This window comes from Chiloscyllium punctatum, chromosome 11 (assembly GCF_047496795.1).
Source record: "Chiloscyllium punctatum isolate Juve2018m chromosome 11, sChiPun1.3, whole genome shotgun sequence".
Taxonomy (NCBI): domain Eukaryota; kingdom Metazoa; phylum Chordata; class Chondrichthyes; order Orectolobiformes; family Hemiscylliidae; genus Chiloscyllium; species Chiloscyllium punctatum.
The window spans coordinates 29,460,303-29,479,137 of record NC_092749.1 but is presented as its reverse complement, the minus strand read 5'-3'; the positions used below and the strand labels follow the sequence as shown (position 1 = coordinate 29,479,137).

Sequence of the window (18,835 nt, the reverse complement as noted above, 5' to 3'; positions counted from 1 at the left end):
AGATTAGAGTCAAGATGATAGTGGTACTGGAAAAGCACAGCAGGTCAGGCAGCATCTGAAGAGCAGGAAAATCCACATTTCAGGCAGGAGCCATTTATCAGGAAGGGGTCCTGCCTGAAATGTTGATTTTGCTGCTCCTCGGATGCTGTTTGACCTGCTTTGCTTTTCTAGCACCACTCTAATCCTAAAAGAAAACCTGATTTACCTAGCCTTTCTGGAATGCTGAATCCCAGGTAATAACCTGGTGAATCACCTTTGCACCCCCTCCAATGCAATCCCATCCTTCCTATAGTGCAGTAACCAGAATTGCACACAATATTCCAGTTGTGGCCTGACCAAAACTTCTGTACAACTACAACATGACTGCCTCGCACTTATAATTATGCCATGACTGACAAAGGCAATTGTCCTGTATGCTTTCTTAACTACTCTATTAACCTGTCCTGCCATCTTTAGGGATCTGAAACACCCAAGTTCCCTCTATTCTTGTTGCTTCTCTCAAAGCACATCACCTCAGGGTTATCAGGATAATATTCCATCTGCCACTGATATGCCCATCTGACCAATCTGTTTACATCCTTTTGTAACCCAACACCTTCCTTCACACGGTCAACCATTTGACCAATTTTTGGTTTTTGCAAAATGATATGTTGGGTTGAGAAGATGATTTTCTACAATTAATAAAATTAAGAAGTTCCTACTTGAACTCCTATTTCTGTTGGCACCTCTGGGGCTTTGTTAACTCGGTTGGCTGGATGGCTAGTTTATAATGTAGAGTGACAGGAATAGTGTAGGTTCAATTCCCGTACCAACTAAGGTCACCATGAAGTTCCCACCTTTTTGAATTGCCCCTCACCTGAGGAGTGAGGGACCTTCAGGTTAGAACTCCATCAGTCATCTCTCTCTTATGAGAGAGCAGTCGTATGATTTTCTGGGACTATGATTATTTTACTTAAATCTCCTGCCGGAGTTCAGTCTTGTAGACCTACACCTAATATCCCAGTTTTCTTGAGAAAATGTTGTTGCTCCCCTCAATGATTTGTTATACTGACTGATATTACTGTTGGGGTGAGTTTCAGCTGATGGCATCACTAATGAATTGACATTCAGAATAAAATAACGATATTGAGATGGATAATCTGAAATGTCAAACCTTTGAAAACTTTTGTCTACCTTTAGCTGCATGGGTACACACATTTGTTGGCTATGTCAACAGCACCACATGTAATTCTGCTATCATTGCAGTTAGCTCCTCCACACTGACATGAAACTCTCCCATTTCAAGGTAGCAGGCCACATGGTTTGGGGATGGGGTTGAAGTTCACAGAATCTCAGCAGTAATGGAAGTATCGCCAATTTTCCTGCCAATGCAAACCTCCTTTTTAGAAAATGATGGAGCAGGCAGCAGATGAAATTTGGCCCCCTTTAACTAACAATTTTGAGTAAATAAACCCAATTTTTCTTCAAAACGTACTGTAGACAGTGGATATTTGAAATCACTATTGAATTTGAGCAATTTGAGCAGTAGTGAGAGCTGGATCACATTCACAAACCTTTAGGCTATCCAGCTTAATAAAAGCTAAATGAAACATCTCTGGTTCCTGTTTCATAGCAACCGTGGAGTTCAGTCTGCGCTAACAAAGCCAAAACCAAATGTATTAATGACACATGACTAGCCTTCCCAACCCTGGACAGGGAGAAGAGCAATAAATTAGAAACAGAAGTTAAAAATAAGGAAATGTTTGGATTTTCTGTGCAGTGAATTCCCTGAATACAGTCATAATAACTGTAGCAAGTGAAGAAAGAAGAGCAAATATAACGTAGACTGCTCAAAGAGTATCAACCTGAAACATTTACTCTGTCTCTCTCTCCATGGATGCTCTCTGATTTTGCTAAGGGTTTTTCGGTACTTTCTGCTTTTATTTCCCGTCTGTAGTATTTTATCTTGGATCATACTTTACAGGAAAAGCATGATTTGGCTCATCAGATTTGCCCTTTCTGTTGTATGAGAAATCTCTAAACATTGGACATTATGTTGTACAGGCTCTGTATTAAAGCAAAAACAGAAGTTGCTCAGAACCTCAGCAGGTCTGGCAGCATCTGTGGAGAGAAAGTAACGTTAACATCTCGGGTCCAATGACCCTTCTCAGAACTGAGATAGATTGACTGCTACCACACTCATCCAAGCTAGGAATCTGCAAGTTCTACTTGGTCTAGCGTGGTAGAAGAAAACCAATTGATCATCTTGTTTTGTTTTCCCTATTTATTCATGGTATGTGGATATTGCTGGCTGGATTGGCTACATCAGCCTATCTCTAATTGCACAGACAACTTGGCAGCAGTAGTCCAAATTAGATTAAGATGGCAGTTTCCTTCCCTAAAAGACAATAGTGAACTAGATTAGTTTTTTTTCCCTGGCAATGGTTTCATGATTATCTTGAGACACATAATTCCAGATTATGATCAAATACAAACTTCACCATTTGCCGCAATGGGATTCAAACCTGGGTCCTCAGAACATTACCTCGGTCTCTGGGTTAATAACTGCATGATAATACCACTGGGCTAACACTTCCACATTATAGACTCCCACAGAGAGGCTCTTGTCTTAAACAAGACATGATTTGTAAGCTGCATGCTGTGACAGACATTCAGCTCAATTTTCCCAGCCCGGAATGACGTGGGCAATGACGACGCAGTGGGAATATCAGAAGATTCTTGATGTCAAGAGAAAGAAGTGCAATTCTGCAAACAACGTTTGAAAGGTGAGACATTGTGGGTAGTGTGAGACATATTTGCATGCATTTAGATGTCATTAGTACCAAATCTTGCCTCATTGAAATATAGTTTCCTATTTTCTCACTCACTGGATCAAAAGTAGACAGTGTGGTGTTTGGGGAACCAGGGCCAGGTGTGCCTCATTGACTATGCAATCCCTAATTTGGGCTTTTAAGCTGGGTCAATCAGGGAGCCCTGGCTGACACATATAAACAGGAGATTCAGAAGGTCTCCTCAGTCTCAAGACTGGATTGAAGCTGACTGGTCAAAGCCCATGTCTGATGCACATATAAATGAAGGGTGACTTGGTGACAGGTTACCAGCCTTTGTGCAGTTATTTCAGACAGTGACAATTCCTGACATGAAAATTGGAGTGCATACCTGCTTTCCCATCTCAAATGCAGCTTTTTCTTTGTTTTTCTTCACTTTTGCAGTTGTGCAAGAACAGTGAATATTTTCAAACTGCCTGAAGGCTTCCCAACATGTGATGATCTCCCATTTTACAATAGGTTAGGATAAGGGTTTGACTGTAGTCAATCTGATAATACTATTTCTGAGGCCATTTCTTTCGAATGTGATTATTTATTTTCCTTGCCTTGAGTGTTTGACGTGATATACATGCTGTTGCTGCATACTGCGCTAACCAGAGAGTTTTCCAAGTTTCTACAGTCAGAACATTTTCATGTTTTTTTGCAAATAAATTGGAGGATTGCCATGATTTGTGTATAATCAAAGATCTGTACCTTTTTTGTGACTTGTCTGTATGAATTCTGCCATCTGTGGATTTCATCAATGATTCCTATTTCCTTAGTAATTTACAGAATGAGTCCAGTTTCTTTTGTGGTTTTTCCTACATGATTCCTGAAGTCTGTACTTTAAATAAGTGACCACCCAGCTCCACATTCCCTTTGAATTGGAATGTAAAAGAAAACTGTTTTCTCTGCAACAAAACAGACCAGACGTGTAATTTTAGTTTGCATTTCAAATATTTTAACATATTAAACAGATGTGATAGATATTGTTACAGAAACGTTGTGGAGGATCAGATATTAGATCTCACTTCTTTGCAATGTTAACTGTTCGGTCCTCAAGTCTACATAGCTTCCTAATAGTGGTTGGTGCTTAAGGCACTCCTCCGCATTAACCCCTTCAGTGGGCGGCACGGTGGCACAGTGGTTAGCACTGCTGCCTCACAGCGCCAGAGACCCGGGTTCAATTCCCGCCTCAGGCGACTGACTGTGTGGAGTTTGCACATTCTCCCCGTGTCTGCGTGGGTTTCCTCCGGGTGCTCCGGTTTCCTCCCACAGTCCAAAGATGTGCAGGTCAGGTGAATTGGCCATGCTAAATTGCCCGTAGTGTTAAGTAGGTGTAGATGTAGATGTAGGGGTATGGGTGGGTTACGCTTCGGCAGGGCGGTGTGGACTTGTTGGGCCGAAGGGCCTGTTTCCACATTGTAAGTGATCTAAAAAAAACCTTTTATATCTGTACAATACATTCCACAAATTCTCTCCCATTTATCCAATCTCCCAAGTCTGAGAAATTTCACTCAGTTTACATAGAACTGTACAGCACCGGAACAAGACCTGCAGCCTACAATGTTCTACTAAACATGATGCCTAATTAAAATAAACCCCACTGCCTGCCTTTGGTTCATATCCCTCCATTCCCCACATATTCATGTACTTATCTAAAAGGCTCTTAAATGCCCCTATCGTATCTGCCTTCACCAATGACACGCAAATTCATGAAGCGTTCCATATTTTTTGGGCAGCATGGTGGCACAGTGGTTAGCACTGCTGCCTCACAGCACCAGGGACCCAGGTTCAATTCCCGCCTCAGGCAACTGTCTGTGTGGAGTTTGCACATTCTCCTCCCTGCGTCTGCGTGGGGTTCCTCCGGGTGCTCTGGTTTCCTCCCACAGCCCAAAGGTGTGCAGGTTAGGTGAATTGGCCATGCTAAATTGCCCGTAGTGTTAGGTGAAGGGGAATGGGTCTGGGTGGGTTGCTCTTCGGAGGGCTGGTGTGGACTTGTTGGGCCGAAGGGCCTGTATCCACACTGTAAGTAACCTAAACACCCCTGACAGCAGGGTCCATACTTTTACCACTCTCTTAGACTAAGGTCAAGCTTTCTTCTCAAGTCTCCAGTACACTTGTGGGGATAGAAGAACAATTTTTGCACTTATGTATCTTAATAGCCAACCACTCATCTTTTCAAACTTCTGTGTCTCCTTCTGCCTACGGCCACATCATTTGGATGGGCTTAATCAGACTTGGTTTAGAGGTTATTCCTCAGCATGAGACTGGCAGTAGTATTAAAGTCTAGTCTGCTGTAAATTGGCACAGTGTTTGAAGTCATATATGCATTGAAACAATGCACTCTCACATGTACATGGTTTTACTATTTCCTTATTTCGAGTCCTAGGTCCATCCGATGACACCATCGATTGCAAACCAATGGATGGGATAAATGTCATTTCAAATGAGGATCAGCTCTGCATGCTAACGACTGAAAATGCAGGAGGCCAATTTGCTTCAGAGCCTGCACTGCTTTAGTCCCCCTGATTTGCATGGGCTGATTAACTTAAATGGACTGCACAGGAGAGCTTCAAACACTAACTTTTTGTATTATTTTCAAGCGGTTTTTAGATACCAGAATTATTCAAGCTTCACAGCTGTGGGCAACAATTGTTACAGCCCCAGTTGTTGTGCTGCAGGAGCTTGTCTTGTAATGCTAGATAACAAATTAGGTTAGACAAGGCTGTTTCAAAAGAGAATACTATAGTTTTTAACCAGTTATGGACGCAAGTCAAGATAAATAGTTGTCACTAAATGGTTCATAATCATAGTTGGACCATTAATGCTTCTAATATCTGACAGCTATTGATCTGCAGAATACTCTGCCATTAAATTTTACCTTGTTTATTAGCCTCCCTCACGTCACTCACATCAATGATCTGAAAGGTTAAACTACTGCACACTGGAAGTGACAGACAGACATCCATTAGTTCGTGGATTGCCCAGTCTTTTTGCCACTTTTGAACAACCACCATGGTGTGGATTTTGCCTCCCACAGGATATTTATAATTAATGTAACAATCCTGCAATGCAAGAATTAGACAAGAATAACATGGTACTGAAATATTCAATAGGTGCTCATTACAGGTTGGGATACATGCATATACTGCAATCACAGGTACTTGATGTTTTAATTCACTTTTATGGGAAGTGGGTCTTGCGAGCTATGATAGTGTTTGTTGCCCATTGTTAGCTGCCCTCGAGAAAGTGCTGGTGAGCTGCCTTCTTAAACTGTTGCTGTCCCTGGGCTATAGGTATACCCATACTGTAACCAAGGAGGGAGCTCTAGGATTTCAACTCAGTGACTGAAGGAATAAGGAAAATATTCCAAGTCAGGTTGGTGAGCATCTTGGAAGGAAACCTGCAGATGGTAGTGTTCCCGTATGTCTGTCACTCTTGTCCTTCCAGATGGTTGTGGATTTGGAAAGTGCTGTCTAAATAGCCTTGGTCAATTTCTGCGGATCGTGCAGATAGCACACATTACTTCAACTGAGTGTTAGTGATGGAAAGACTGAATGTTTGTGGATGTGGTGCCAATCAATCAGGCTGCTTTGTTTCAGATGATATCAAGCTTCTTAAGTATTGTCGGAGCTGTACTTATCCTGTCAAGTAGTGAATATTCCATCACACTTCTGACCTGTTGGTGGACAGATTTTTGGGTGTCAGGAGGTGAGTCACTCACTGCAAGATTCCAAATCTCTGACCTGCTCCTGAAGCCACAGTATTTATATGACTAGTTCCTTATACTGTTCAAATATTTACTCGATTACTATTAATGCGTTTGAGCTTTGGCTATAATCAGTATTTACAGTAAATATGAGAATAAGAGATTGTGCTTCACATTCTAAAAGATTTCGATGACATATTTCTCCTTTTGAACTGTGAACATAAATTTTGCTCCAGTGAATGACATGGAGGAATTAAATTTTTTGAGTGACAGGATCTAACTAAATGTAAATCAGAGGTTTGGTGGGGGGAGCCGGGTAGAGTATGGAGAGGGGAAATTTTCGATTTGGGCATGAAATAGGTGCAAACTCACCAGGTCTCACCAAGACTGCTGTGGCCACAAGGACCATTTATATGACTTTATATGACTAGTTCTGTTTAGTTCCTGGTCCATGGTAACCCCCTTGTTGACGATGAGGGGATTGAGTGATGAGTGATGCCATTGAATGTCAAAGAGTGATGGTTAGATTCTGCCTGTTGGAAATTATCATTACCTGGTACATGTGTGGCATAAATGCTATTTGCTACTTGTTCAAATCTAGAAATTTTCTCGATCAAAAATGATGCTGAACATTATGCAATAATTGACAAACATGGCAAAAGTGAGGACTGCAGGTGCTGGAAACCAGTGTTTAGGTCAGAGTGGTGCTGGAAAATCACAGCAGGTCAGGCAGCATCCGAGGAGCAAGAAAATCGACGTTTTGGGCAAAAGCCCTTCATCAGGAATAGAGGCAGGAAGTCTCCAGGGTGGAGAGATAAAATGTGTCCACTTCTGACCTTGTGATGGAGGGGAGAATGTTTATGAAGGAGCTGAAGGTGATTGGGCCTAGGACACAACCCTGATGAACTCCTGCAGAGATGTCCTGGAGTTGAGATGACTGACCTCAACCACCATAACCATCTTTCTTTGTGCCAAGTGCTTCAGCATCTGGACTAATATCAAGTTATCCAGTTACCAACAGTTGCCAGCTTTCATCAAAATGTGTTGGAGTTGGAGAAAGTTATAACCTCAGGTCATATGTTATGATGTTTTCATTACATTATGAGCATGTTTCAAATGGATACTGCACACTAACTGCGTGACATATCACAATATTTTGCTCCTATCCACCTCTCACCATTTCTGACCTCAACTTCATGAAATGGTTACAGCACTAAAGAAGAACATTGGTCAGGTGTGTCTGTGCTGGCTCTCTGAAGGAGAATTCTCCCACTGCCACTCTTCTACCTTCTCCCTGTAGTTCTACACACTCTTCCTTTCCATATTTTGATGCTGAGCCATCTTCAGGATGCACTGCAGAAATTCACCAAGGATCCTTCCAAACCCACAATCACTTCCATCTGGAAGGACAAGGGCAGCAGATATATGGGAACATCACCATCTACAAGCTCCTCTCCAAGCCACTCACCATCCTGACTCAGAAATATATCACTGTAAATCCAGTGTCATTGGGTCAAAGTTCTGGAACTGCCTCCCTAACAGCGTTATAGGTCGACCATCAGCTCATGGACTGCAACAGTTCAAGGGGGCAACTCACCACCACCTTCTCAAAGGCAAATAGGGATGGGCAATACAGCAAGCAATACCAGAATCCATGAGTGAATTAAAAACAAAATCTAATTACCCCATGATTACTCAGATTATATCTACTTCCATATTCTTAGACAGTGCATTCTATATCCTAATTACCTGCTAATGTCTGTATTTCTTTTTCTTGAACCAAGTACCTTAAAGTTGTGCCCACTGCTTCTTAATCCCTCCACCAAATGACAGCATCCTTTCCCGATCTACTGCAGCTCTTATGATTTTGAATCCATGGAGGAAGTCTGCTCTCAACCTTCTCTTTGCAAAACAGAACAGTCCCATCTTCCCTTATCTATCAAGGTGATTGAGCTTCCTCATGCCTGGAGTGAATTTCATGAACCTTTTCTGAACTTCTTGAATGCCCTTCGGTCTTTCCTAAAGTATCCAGAATATTTGAGGTTGAGGCAGTGTTCTATCCAGTTTAGCATAACTTCCTTGCTTTTGTACACTGTACCCCAATGCATAGTGCACTATATGCTTTAGTAAGCATCCCCTTGACCTGCCCAGCCACCATTGATGACTTATGCACATATGTCCTCAGGTCTCTCTGCTCCTGCAACCCTTTCAGAGCTCACCTCAAGGATACAAGGCATTGAAAATTATATGAAGGACTGAGACAGATTTTTAATCAGTCAGGAAAAGCATGAAAGTTGAAGATGATCAGATCAATCATTGTCTCATTAAATGATGGAGAAGATTAGATGGGCTGAATGGCTTCCTTCTGCTCCCATCCTTATGTCATAAAGGGTTTAGAAAGCTCCATGAAAAGGGAATAAAGAGTCACACTAAATACATTGCTCTCAATGAACTGCAGTGGAATATTTTGGAGGATCGTTCAGTCAGTTAAGCAATTAAGGAAGATTGGGCTGCTTTGGAACAGAGTGTACTCAGTTATCATCCTGGGATGATGGAAACCCTCAGCAAAATTTGGACACAAAGTACAGTTTGATGACTCATTAAAGCCGAACATTAGGAAGATATCAGCCAGTGTATCTGGAGTTACAAATAAGTCTCATTCTTGTTGACATCGGACCAGATCAGTTGTTGTTTAATAAATTCTACATGAAGAATCCAGAATCCTTCATTTATATTCAATAGCAGCAGCTGGGTTACAGTATTCACTCAGGTCTGTATTTTACTATTGTAGAACATTAGCATTACAGAAAAGGAACTGGAGCAAGGGACAAATTATACTGTTCAAATATTTACTCGATTACTATTAATGTATTTGAGCTTTGGCAATAATCAGTATTTACAGTAAATATGAGAATAAGAGATTGTGCTTGACATTCCAAAAGGTTTCAGTGACATATTTCTCCTTTTGCCCCAGTGAACGACTGGGGAGGAATTAAATTCAGGAACTATTTGAGGGACTGGATCTAACTAATTGTAAATCAGAGGGCAACGGGTGAGAGTGGAGAGGGGAAATTTCTGATTTGGGCAAACTCACCGGGTCTCAGTGAGACTGCTGCAGCAACAAGTTGGTGATCTGAACCATTGTTCTGCAAAGATTACAATTGGTCAGACAACAGAGTAGGATTCTGGTTTGTGTAATTTGGCCAAGAGTATTGGAGCACCATTCAAAAGCCTGCCTGAAAATTATATCAGGTTAGTAGATTTGAAGAAGTGCTATTTAAAAAATACCTTTTATGATCTCAGAATTTCCATTGTACCTTTGAAATCTTTTTGAAATTACTCACTGCTGTAATGCAGAAAACACATCAGTCAATTTGTACACAGAAAGAGCCCAAAAACAAGAAAGGGATTAGAAGCTGATAACTTGCTGGTTGAGGTGGAAATATTGACCCAACCTCTCCTGTCCACATCATGACTTTGAAATGATGATATTGAATCGTTGATGCCCACTCTCCTTTGTGCTTTGGTTATATCCTGAATTGGCATGTCAGTGCTAGGTTTTGTGCTGTGCTGTCTGGTCTGGAATTTTCATTCATTCATGCAACACGAGGGCTACTGAGAAGACAGCATTTATTGCCCATCCCGGTTCCCCCAAAAGAACATGTCATGACTGGCTTTGATCTCCACATAGCGATTGCCTATGTTCCATTGACCTCTGACTCAGAGGTGAGAGTGTTACCACTCTGCCTTTTAAACTTGGCCAAATCATCAAAAGATTAGCCCATAGATTTTACTTTCAGTGAAGATTGATTTGTTATAATGTCTTTTTCATTAGCTGCATGACTACTACTCTATTCATACCAGTGGAGAATCAAACCTTTGATGGAACCATCAGTCCTGCTCTCTGACTAGCATAGTTAATGTATAGAGCTTGAGCAGGCTTTTTTTCACATTTGTGACCAGTTGAATTTCAAATTAAGTGAAACCAGAATTATAGTGACAGTCAATGACTCTGATTCGAACTCACAACTTCAAAGAAGCTTCTTACTTAACAAAAACACATTGAACTGAACCTTACCTTTTTTTTGGCTAAGTGCAAGTTGTGTTGAAATCTTTCAGAGAGTTTTTCTTTACTGGGAGATGAAATGTGTTTTCTCAACATATCTTACTAAACTTCCTTCGTTAACCACCTACCCCAGCCTTATGGTGGTCGCTCTTGCCCAATTCTATCCCCATCATACTACACAAAGTTCCTGGTCACCACCAGGACACTCCTAAATTACCCAGCATCTCTGATATCGGTGCCATCTTTAAAAGGCAGTTGTGAATCCAGCCAAGCATTGTTAATCTGGAACTGCACTGCATGCCCACTGATATTTGCCCTGGACATGGCCGATAAGGGAAATTTTGCTTTGTGGGCAGGGATCTGGAGGTCCTGCTGGATGGTGTGGTGCACAAGTAGGATGTCCTCTGACCCCAGGATCAGAAGAGGAAGCCATGACACCAAGCCATGGCAGCCTGGTCGGAGGAAGCCACTCTGGTCAGTGTAGTCTCAAATGTCTGAAGGAACTCAAAGCAATGTCAGTGGAAGGTCAATGACCTTCTTCACTCTGTCAGTGTAACTGCCAGTATCTCTCTGCTACCTTACACGCATTCTCTCTGCTGTTGCACCCATCTCCCACCACTCTCACTATTGCCTGCAATGTCTTCCCCCATTTGCTGCAACCTACCTAAATCCCTGATGACACTAATCCTGCAGACCCTCAGTGCTACCCACTCACTCACTTGGTACACCTCCCCATTGCACCGTCAGTAACAACTGTGCTACCCACTTAAGTCATCTTAAATACCTGCCTCTGTCTCATTCCAAGAGGGAAACAATGCACAGTAGGGCAGAAAGAAATCAAGAAAGGTGGTTGACTGTTGACAATTGGCTCCTCATCCCTTATGGAGAGAGCATCCAGACTCTGATCACCTCAAGTGAATGATTTAACTGGTATCAGTGGCTGCCCTTGACTTACTGTACTGGGACCTCCTTTGCAAAGGCTATCTCTCTTGATTCAACAGAGACTTGATGACAACAATTACAATCTTTTTCTTTGCTTTAAACATCAGCAAAATATGACAGCACTGTGAGGCTGAGAGGTCTGACTGAGGGAGCAAAGTACAAAAAGGCAAGGTAAGATAATACAAAGCAGGGACACTGTAAGCACCCAGCCAGGCTCACAGCAAGGACAATCAGAGAAAATGAAGACCCTGGAGATGCAGCCAGGACCAGTCCCATGAGCTGGGTATGTGTCTCTGATGTAGTGTCCTAACTGCCATATCACAATGACAGTGCAGCAATAAAGTGCAAACGTGTCCTGTAAGTGAATTGGAGACATGCCATGCAGGTTTTTCAAGGCTGATATGTGTCAGGGGCCAGTGCTGTAGATATGGGGTGCAAGTGGTCAGTGCCCATGGAGCATGCCCTGAGATGCTAGTGCCTGATGTGAAACATGGATGCCCTCTGGGGAAACTGTGAACTGAAGGTATCAGGTACCCTCTGTGACTTCCATATCCAGAATTCTCAATGTCTAGTTGTTTGATGTGTTAAGCTGGGAAGCTGATTATTAATGAGATAAGATGTGCCATTAATAAGGTGTTTAACAAGCTAGAAACCTCCCTTAAGTGGTAAATTGTTGCTGCCTACTGAGAAATTTGTCACGCTGCTCAACAGATGAATAAAAGATGCCAAGAACTGCTCCTGAGACTAAGATAGGCCTCTCAAAACTTCTTGCACAACTCTGCCACAGATTTCCCCATGGTCCACATTGTTCATGCCCATAAATGATTTCACGCCTTAACTCATCTTCTCCACAGATGCCGTCAGTTCTATTGAATAGTTTCTTCACTTTATATTTTATTGTTTTAGTAACAGGAAACAGTGTTTGGATAAATGGGTCATTTTGAGGATGTAAAATTATAACTAATGGAGTGGTGCAGAGATAAATGCTGGGGTCTCAAAGAGAAATGATCTAAATTAATTGATTCTGTGAAGAAACTGACAATGTGGTAATAAATTTTTCTGACAACATAAAGATAGGCAGGAAACAGATAGGAAGGATTCAGATGTGCAGGGGTGCAGCTGATGAAATTAATGGCCAAAAACTTGATAAATGGAATATAATGTGGGAAAAATGTGACATTGTTCACTTTGGCAGGAAGAACAGGAAAGAATAATGGAGGGAAATTGCAGAATGCAATGGTACAGTTGGATTTGGATTGCCTTGCATATGAATTGCATGCAAGAAAAACAAGTAATTGCAAGAAAAGGGAGCATTGGCTTTTAAAGGGAATGAAGTATATAAGTGTGTAAATTTTGGTACATATGTGCAGGGCATTGGTGAGATCACATGTAGAATATTGTGTCCAGTTCTGACCTCTTACTTAAAGAGGGATATAATTGCATTGAAAGCTGTTTAGAGAATGTTCACTAGATTGATTCCTGGGATGAAGAAATTATCTTTTGGGAAAGATTGAGATGATTGGAGTGTTTTTGGAAGAATGAAATGCAAGTTTTTTTTAAAATATAAGATTCCAAGGGCGATTGGTAAGGTAAATGCTCAGAAGATATTTCCTCTCACAGGGGAAACTAAAACTAGTAGCTACTTTTTATCATCAAGTGGTCCATTATTGAAGATAGGGATGAGAAGGAATGTCCTCTCCCAGAGTGTCATAAATGTTTGGAATTCATTTCCCAAAAGATGGGTGCAGGCTAGATTTTTGGGTATATTCAAAACTAAGTGTGTCACTTCTTCCATTGGAGACAGGAATTGCTGGTAAGGCAAACATTTCTTGCCCATCCCCAATTGCTCTTGAAATAATTGGCCTTGCTAGGTCATTTCAGAGGGTAGGTAGGAGTCAACTACATTGCTGGTGGCTTTACTATCACATTCTAGATAGAAGACACAGTAATAAGATTCAGTCATGCTAGAAATGAATATACTGGACTGCCAATTTAAGGTATACAAGCTGGGTCAGACTAGTGTTTACTGATGTTCCCCTCTGGGATGTAGGTCAGACCAAATAAAGAAGGCAAATATCCTTCCCTAAGGGACCTGAGTGAACCAGATGGGGTTTTATAGCAACTGATCGTGGTTTGAGTTGGCCATTGCTAACCCATGTCACCACAGCTTAATTCTGGGTATCTTGAAAACCAGTCCAGCAATATTATCACCATTGCATCTCCTCCCCAGTCAGAGCAGACATGATGTTATTGAATAGCAGAGGACGTTTGATGAGGTAAATTACCTGGAAGCATGTTGATTTTTTTCAAATGTTCTTCCAGGTGCTGTCTGGAATATAAAGTAATGTTTCTGAAGGAATTAATTCTCATGTTATATTGAGCTCCACCCACTCTGTTGATTACACATGCATCTGTGCGTGGAAACAATAATTGCTACAACAGCCTTGATCTTCGTATTGATCTTGATCTTGCTTTTTATTAACTGTCTTTGCAGCCATCTCTACCAGTGGGTGGCAACGACTTAGAGTTGTTTGAGGTAGTTTGCTGCCATTAATCCTAAGTTGTCTTTGGTGTGTCTTGGGCCTATCTCATTAGTGGTAGAGGATACACCAGTATAGAGTATCTACAGCAGAGACATCGATGGTAGAGGATACAACTTCATAGAGTATCTACAGCAGAGACATTAGTGGTAGACGATACAGCAGCATAGAGTATCTATAACAGAGACATTAGTGGTAGAGCATACAGCAGCAAAGTGCATCTACAGAAGAAACATTAGTGGTAGAGGATATAGCAGCATATAGTATCTACAGAAGAGACACCAGTGTTAGAAGATACAGGATCATAGAGCATCTACAGAAGAGACATTGTTCTTAGATAGCAAGGTTTATTACATGAGAACAATAAATATAACTGCATTTGGTCAGGTATAATTACAAAGACCTCAGAGAGCTGGTGCAATATATCATCTCTCTCTGAAAGCACGTTAGCTCAATGATTAGCACTGCTGCTTCACAGTGCCAGGTACCTAGGGTTGATTCCAGCCTCGGGCAACTATCTGTGAGAAGTTTGCATATTCTCCCGATGCCTGCTTGGTTTTTCTCTGTGTTCTCTGGTTTCCACCCACAATCCAAAGGTGTGCAGGTTAGGTGGTTCCACCCACAGACTGAGTGTGACATCAGGAGAACAGGTGGAGCCAGGCCTCAGGACAAGCGTGGACCAGCACAGCGGGGTTCCATAACTGGGGCCTGGGGTTTCAGGGTACCCACTGTTTTCAGGTTGGGGCTGGCCTCTGTGCTTGGATCAAGGGCCATGCCCAGGCTAGGAACAGTGTAATTTCTGTCTCTGCCCCTTGGTGGAGCCAACATAACATGAACACCAACTCATTAGAACTATTATCTTATTCAACAGATAGCTTTTGCACTTGAAATTCCACAGTCTGCTTTAATTTGGGATTTATTGAACTGAGAGCAACAACACAACTTTTTTTTTGGTTTACAGCATGGAAAGAGGCCATTTGGCCCATTGTGCATGTGCCAACTCGTCAAATGAGCATCATTATCCAGTGGCAATCTCTTCTGAAGGAGGTCAACTGAACCTAAAACATTAACCATGCTTTCTCTCCTCAAATGCTGCCAGACCTGCTGAGATTCTCCAGCAATTTTTGTTTTTGTGCCAATCTCTTGCTTTTTCTCCATATCCTCACATACTATTTTTAAACAAATAATCATCCAATGCCTCTTGAATGCCTCAGTTGAATTTGCCTCCACCACATTTTCAAGCAGTGCATTCCATATCCTAACTACACACTGTGTGAAAAAGCTATTCCTCACTTTACCCTTATTTATTTTGCAAATCACTTGAAATCTATATTCTCTCCTCCTTCTTCCCATTACATGTGGGAACTGTTTATCTCTATCTACCCTATCCAGTGCACTTAAGATTTTGAAAATCTGTATCAAATCTCCCTTCGGCCTTCTTCCGTCCAAGGTGAGCAGTCCCAACTTCTTCAATCCATCCCCATCACTCAAGTTTCTCATCCCTTGAAGCATTTTTGTAAATTGTTTCTCCATACTCTCTAATGCATTCATATCCTTCCAATAAAATGGCACCCAGTGCTCTCCACAGTACTTCAGCTGACAAATTTCTTACACAAATTCAACATCACCTCCTTGTTATTGTACACTATGGCCTGATTTAATAAAGCCAAGGATATTATATGCTTATTAGCTACTCTCTCCACTTGTCTTGCTAACTTCAATGGTCTGTGCACATATACACCCAGGTGTCTCTGTTCCTGCATCTTCTTTAGAATTGTACCGTTTATTTTAAATTACCTTTCAGGGTTCTTCCTACCAAAATGCATCACTTCACATTTTTCTGAATTGAAACTTACCTGCTAATTTTCCATCAATTTGTCAATGTCTTTTTGGAGTTCCACACTATCCTCCCCGCAGTTTACAATTCTTCCAAGTTTTGTGTCTTTTGAAATTGTCCCCTGCACACCAAGATCTAGATCATTCATATGTCTCGATACTGAGCCTTGGAGGCACTCCACTATAACCTTCCTCCAGCCGGAAAAGAAAAATCCATTGAGCATTTCCCGTTGTTTTCCACTCACTCAGCTAATTTTGTGTCCATATTGTTACTAACATTTTTTATTTCACAGCCTGTAATGCTGTGTGGCACTGGATCAGACGCTTTCTGGAAGTCCATATACACTACATCGACAGCATTACGCTTATTGAGGCTTTCTGTTACCTACTCAAATAACTTCAGCAAGTTAGTTAGACACGATTTCCCCTTTAAAAATCCATGCTGACTTTTCCTAATCATGTGACCACTAATTCTATCGTAATAATTGTCTCTAGCAGCTTCCCACCACTGAAGGTGAATGGACTAGTCAGAAATTTCTGGACTTACCCTTTTGATCTTTCTTGAACAAGCCTGTAATGTTGGGTGGCATTTAATTATATGATCCCATGCCCACCTTACATCCCTCCCCTGGGGAGCATAAAAGTCAACCTAAGCTTTTCTGACAGGAGTAGATCGCTGTTAAAAATGTAACCGTTGACAGATTGCCCCTTTTTTCTGTTTGGGGTCACGGAAAGCAATCATAATTCTCTACAGCCATCTATTCACATCAAGCAGGGAGCAAACACTGGGTTCCATCTCTGCAACAAAACTTCTTAACACCTTAAACAGGTGGTGGATCTCACTGATGTTTACATGTTCAAAGCTGAATATTCAAGAGAGTCATTACATAGCTCACTGCAATAAATACATAACATCCAAATTTTCATCTTGAGATTAGTGGGCTGCACGTGTAATGATGGCAATTGACACAGAATGGGAATGTTACACAGGGAGGATTTCACCAGAGATGAAAGGTAATAGATGTAATTATCTAAATTATCTTTGCTTTCAAGTGGTGTCCAGAGGATACTTGTACTGTAAAGATCGTTATCAAATGCAAGTTATAATGTATTATTACCCAAACATTTTGTATGTATAATTAACTTTATAATTAAGTACAAGACTAGCTATTTGAATTAATATTGCATTTAACTTGTGTTGAAAACATACACTTAAAACCTGCATCTGGATTATGTTTAACTACTTTGGTACACATTATATTGACTTTTTTTGGTCAATTATTTGAAACTCTGGTCTCCAATGTTTCTTTGGATTTCAGTGATAAGTGCATTGTGTTTTCTGCTATAGAGCAACATTCAGCAGAAAGGTCCTAACCCTTCATTTCTAATCTCTGCTAAAAGTGTGCCTGTGGACACTAAGCATACTGTGGGTCAATAGCTAACCGACATCAGCAACAGAAAAGAAACAGCGACTTGATTTGAGGTACAGAAGGATAGTAGATAGCAGTGGAAGTCTGTGCCAAATTAAGCAAGCAGGATGAAGTGCAGCAAACTGAGGGAGAAAAGATATTGAAATAACCCTGAAGACACTGGAAAATTACAGGCAGTCCAATATTTAAATTAAAAGAAAAATGTTCTAACTGCCCACTTTGCAAAGCAGTCAGTAGGTCTCTCCAGCTTGCTGCACCCTCCTCCTGCTGTATGTATAGGTTGGTTGTGGCAGTTCAACTACATCTCCATTTGCAAAACTGTTAAAATCTCATTAGTGTTGCATCGATTGATTCAGGCTAAGTGAAGCAAACGGAATCATTTGTGACACATGAAAATCAATTGTATGGTGGAGGAATTATTTACCCCTGAATATATTTCTTGCCAAACAATTTAACTTTTCTGCCCTCTCTCAGTGTCATGGAATGGCCTTGCAGTTTCAATTGAGAATATGTAAGGTTAATTTAATGATCATCTTAGATAGACTAAAGATTGAAATGGAATCAAGGCCCAGTTTTGAAGTGAATGACTCCAATGAATTAAGATTTTTCATGAAATACAATCCTTTGTAATTATTGAAACACGGAGGCTTTTTGTCTCCACTCCACCCTCTCTTAGATAATCCTGAGAGGACAGATATATCCCTGGCTAAAGTCAAAGTTATCAAGGCAAGAGACTATCACTGAAACTCCACATGAATACTCTGCAGATTTCATACAAAGAAAATAGTCATCACCGAACGGTCTAATAGAAGGGGGTAAATATTTGCGCCCATAGTTTGTGTTTTGAGCTTGATGTAGCAAAGTAAGACATTTCACTATGAGATCAGCTGTGCTTGGTTGATAGTGGTTCAGTCAAAGCTGTGCATGTGTTTCATGGAGCATGTATTTTCCAGATGTGCTCCACTGTGATATTTTTAGTTGTTGCATTTAGCACAGCTGTTCCTGGGCAAACAGGAGTTGGTACAGATCATGACTTCTCCACTGTCCTCACTCCCTTGTTACAAGAAGATTCCTATTGTCTTTCTCCAATTCCTAGCCGATGACCGCACCAAGATGTAGCAAGTATCTCCTAATGACGTACGTACTCTGTTGATGTCTCAAGAATGTAAGATTTGGTCCATCAAGCCTACTCTACCATTCTGTAATATCATGGCCGATCTTGAATTGAAACTTCACCTTTTCAGCCTAACACCATATCTCTTGAGCCCCTTAATGTCCAAAAGCCTATTAATTTCTGTTTTGGAAAAGAGAATTCGTAAGGTTTTGAATAAAGGAATTTTTTTCTCTTCTTTGTAATGAATGGCTGACCCCTAATTCTGAGATTGTAGCACACAGTTCTAAACTTCTAGCCAGAGGATGCCTTGTCACCACTTCTACCCTGTCCAGCATTTAGAAACCTCTATGCTTCACGAGCTGACATTTTTCATCCTTATAAAACCTTA

The 18,835-nt window shown here is 41.1% G+C and overlaps 1 protein-coding gene across 2 annotated transcripts in view; it reads right to left on the bottom strand.

Moving 5' to 3' along the window:
* LOC140482861 (muscarinic acetylcholine receptor M3-like) overlaps positions 1–18,835 on the bottom strand; it is a 664,163-nt gene that overhangs the window by 276,283 nt on the left and 369,045 nt on the right. The window contains exon 1 of one of the 2 annotated variants that reach the window (XM_072580569.1): positions 3,522–3,691. The exons of the other annotated variant lie outside the window; for it this stretch is intronic. The gene's annotated coding sequence lies outside the window, so the exon portion shown is untranslated. Of the gene's footprint in view, positions 1–3,521; positions 3,692–18,835 lie in introns of those variants that run through there. 2 annotated transcript variants of the gene reach the window in all.